Below are 3,980 nucleotides of genomic sequence, written 5' to 3' on the forward strand. Positions count from 1 at the left end.
TGCATCGGCAGGCGGACTCTCAACGGCTGCGCCACCAGGGAAGCCCCCTATTAACAAATTTGAAATACGCTGTACAGTATCACTATAGTCACCCTGCTGTGCATCTTTTTTAGATCTTTCAGTTTATACTGGAAATTTTAGTTTCATTGATTTTCTTAGTTGTTTCTATTTTATTAATTTCTGCTCCTCCCTTTATTACTTCCATCCTTGTACTTAATTTGGGTTTAATTTCTTCTCCTTTTCTAGCTTCTTAGGGTGGAAACTTAGATAATTAATTCTTATACCTTTTTTTCCCCTAATATAAGCATTTAAAGATATAAGTTTCCCTCTAAGCACTGCTGTAATTAAACCCTGGACGTTTTGATATGTTTTTAAATTTTTCCTTCAGGTCCAGATATTTTTCTAATTTCCTTTGTGATGTCTTTTTTTGACCATGAGTTATTTAGAAGCATGTTGTTTAACTTCTAGGTATTTGATGGGGAGGGTTCCCACATTTCTTTCTGCATTAATTTCTACTTTAATTCTTTTGTGTTTAAGGAGTACACTCTGTATGATTTCAGTCCTTTTAAACATGCTGAGACTTATTTTTGGCCCAATACTTTGTATATTCTGGTGAAGGCTCCATGTACACTTTAAAAGAATGTATATTCTGCTTTTGTTAGGTGGAGTCATAAAGGTCAATTAGGTAAATTTTCTTGACAGTGTTATTCAAATGTTCTGTATCCTTCCTGATTTTCTGACTACTTTTTCTACCAGTTCCTGAGAGGAGTCTTAAAATCTTCATGTATTTTGGGCCATTTTTATCATAGACATATACATTTATAATTGTTCTATCCTTATGCCATATTGACCTTGTAGTCATTATGAAATGTTCTTCTTTGCCTACAGTAATAATCTTTATCTTAAAGCCTATTTTGTTTGTTATTAATATGACCAGTCCAGCCCTCTCATGGTTTTGTTTGCATGGTATATCCTTTCCTATCCTTTTACTTTCTTGTACACAGCATATAGTTGGATCTTGCTTTTTAATCCAGTCTAAGACACCTATGGCTTTTGAAGGGAGGTTTAGTTCATTCACGTTTAATGTATTACCGATGTGGTTAGAGTTGGTCTGCAATTTTGCTGTTTGTTTTCTACTTGTTTCACCTCTTGTTGTGCCTGTTCCTTATATATTGCCTTCTTTGTGTTAAACAAATCTTTTTTTTAATTGAAGTATAATTGATTTGAAATGTTGTGTTAATTTCTGTTGTATAGCAAAGTGATTCAGTTATACATATATATATACATTCTTTTTTTATATTCTTTTCCGTTACGGTTTATCACAGGATATTGAATATAGTTCCCTGTGCTATACAGTAGGACTTTGTTTATCCATTCTATATGTAACAGTTTACATCTGCTAACCCCAGCCTCCCACTCCATCCCTCCCTCCCACACCCCCTCCCCCTTGGCAACCACAAGTCTGTTCTCTATGTCTGTGAGCCTGTTTCTGTTTCGTAGATGGGTTCATTTGTGTCATATTTTAGATTCCACATATAAGTGATATCATATGGTATTTGTCCTTCTCTTTCTGACTTACTTCACTTAGTATGATAATCTCTAGGTCCATCCATGTTGCTGCAAATGGCATTACTTTACTCTTTTATTGCTGAGTAGTATTCCAATTCCACATTGTATATATGTACCACATCTTCTTTATCCATTCATCTGTTGATGGACATTTAGGTTGTTTCTATGTCTTGGCTATTGTGAATAGTGCTGCTATGAACATAGGGGTGCATGTATCTTTTAGAATTATAGTTTTCTCTGGTTATATGCCCAGGAGTGGGATTGCTGCATCATATGGTAGCTCTATTTTTAGTTTTTTGAGGACCCGCCACACTATTTTCCATAGTGGCTGCACCAACTTACATTCCCACCAACAGTGTAGGAGGGTTCCCTTTCTCCACACCCTCTCCAGAATTTGTTATTTGTAGACTTTCTAATGTTGGCCATTCTGACTGGTGTGAGGTGGTACCTCATTATAGTTTTGATTTGCATTTCTCTAATAATTAGCAATGTTGAGCATCTTTTCATGTGTCCATTGGCCATATGTATGTCTTCTTTGGAGAAATGTCTATTAGGTCTTCTGCCCATTTTTCGATTGGGTTGTTTGTTTTTTTGTTGTTGAGTTGTATGTGTTGTTTGCAGATTTTGGAAATTAAGCCCTTGTCAGTGCCACTGTTTGCAAATATTTTCTCCCATTCCATAGGTTGTTTTTTTGTTTTGTTTATGGTTACCTTTGCTGTGCAAAAGCTTGAAAGTTTGATTAGGCCCAATTTGTTTATTTTTGTTTTTATTTCTAGTATAGACTGACCTAAGGAAACATTGGTACGATTTATGTCAGAGAATGTTTTGCCTATGATCTCTTCTAGGAGTTTCATGGTGTCATGTCTTATGTTTAAGTCTTTAAGCCATTTTGAGTTTATTTTTGTGTATGGTGTGAGGGCTTGTTCTAACTTCACTGATTTACATGTGGCTGTCCAACTTTCCCAACACCACTTGCTGAAGAGACTGTCTTTTTCTCATTGTATATTCTTGCCTCCTTTGTTGAAGATTAATTGACCATAGGTGTGTTGGTTTATTTCTGGGCTCTCTATTCTGTTCCATTGATCCATATGTCTGTTTTTGTGCCAATACCATGCTGTTTTGATTACTGGAGCTTTGTAGAATTGTCTGAAGTCTGGGAGGGTTATGCCTTCTGCTTTGTTCTTTTTCCTTGCTTTGGCAATTCTGAGTCTTTTATGGTTCCATATAAATTTTAGGATTATTTGTTCTAGTTCTGTGAAAAATGTCATGGGTAATTTGGTAGGTATTGCATTAAATCTGCAGATTGCTTTGGGTGGTATGGCCATTTTAACAATATATAAATATTTTTTAAAATAGATTTTTTTTAAAGCCGAGCACTTTTATTATCATTCTTGTATTTTATAGGACAAAAAAAAAAAAAAGAGGAATGTAGCAAACGTGTCAGGTTGCATTAAAAAAAATGCAGGTTTGTGCACGTTGCTCTATTTACACCTGGGAGCAGGCTCTCCTCTCCTTCAGGCACAGCAGCTGCCCTCGTCCAAGGCCCCTTTGCAGACACAGCCCTGGGCACACTTGGCATAGCTCACAGGGCAGCAGGAGCAGCAGCTCTTCTTGCAGGGGGTGCATTTGCACTCTTTGCATTTGCAGGAGCCGGCACACGTGCAGGATCCACCTGTGGCACAGGAGCAGCTGGGATCCATGGCGAGAGGAAGCAGAGGCTGGGGTCCAGAGACTGCAGCACAAAAGATGGCAAGGACGTTGAGGGGGCATGCTTAAATAGATCTTTACTGGAGTGTAATTGCTTCACAGTACTGTGTTAGTTTCTGCTGTACACCAAAGCGAATCAGCCATATGCCTACACATGTCCCCATATCCCCTCCCTCTTGAGCCTCCCTCCCACCCTCCCCATCCCAACCCTCTAGGTCATTGCAAAGCACCGAGCTGATCTCCCTGTGCTATGCTGCTGCTTCCCACTAGCTAACTATCTTCCATTCAGTAGTGTACGTATGTAGGTGCTACTCTCACTTCACCCCAGCTTTACCCTCCCACCCCGTGTCCTCAAGTCCATTCTCTATGTCTCGCTCTTTATTCCTGCCCTGTAACTAGGTTCATCAGTACCATTTTTTTTTTCCCATTTTAACAGTATTACTTCTTCCAATACAAGAGCATGGGATATCTTTCCGTTTCTTTGAATCATCTTCAATTTCCTTTATTAATGTTTTATAGTTCTCAGCATATCAGTCTTTCACCTCCTTGGTCAGGTTTATTCCTAAGTATTTTATTGTTTTGTGTGTGCAATTTTAAAAGGTATTTTTTTTTTTACATTCCTTTTCTGATATTTCATTGTTAGTGTTAAGAAATGCAACCAATATTTCTTTTTTTTTTTTTTTTTTTTTCAACCAATATTTCTA

General features: G+C 37.5%; 1 pseudogene across 1 annotated transcript; it reads right to left on the minus strand.

The window, feature by feature from the left end:
• Nucleotides 1–2,937: 2,937 nt before the first annotated feature.
• LOC103075570 (metallothionein-1E pseudogene) lies at nt 2,938–3,336 on the minus strand (annotated as a pseudogene). Its single transcript, XR_014368652.1, has one exon. The product of XR_014368652.1 is annotated as a metallothionein-1E pseudogene (transcript).
• Between the last annotated feature and the right edge of the window lie 644 nt (nt 3,337–3,980).

Source organism: Lipotes vexillifer, unplaced genomic scaffold, assembly GCF_000442215.2.
Source record: "Lipotes vexillifer unplaced genomic scaffold, Lipotes_vexillifer_v1.1 scaffold496, whole genome shotgun sequence".
NCBI classification, from domain to species: domain Eukaryota; kingdom Metazoa; phylum Chordata; class Mammalia; order Artiodactyla; family Lipotidae; genus Lipotes; species Lipotes vexillifer.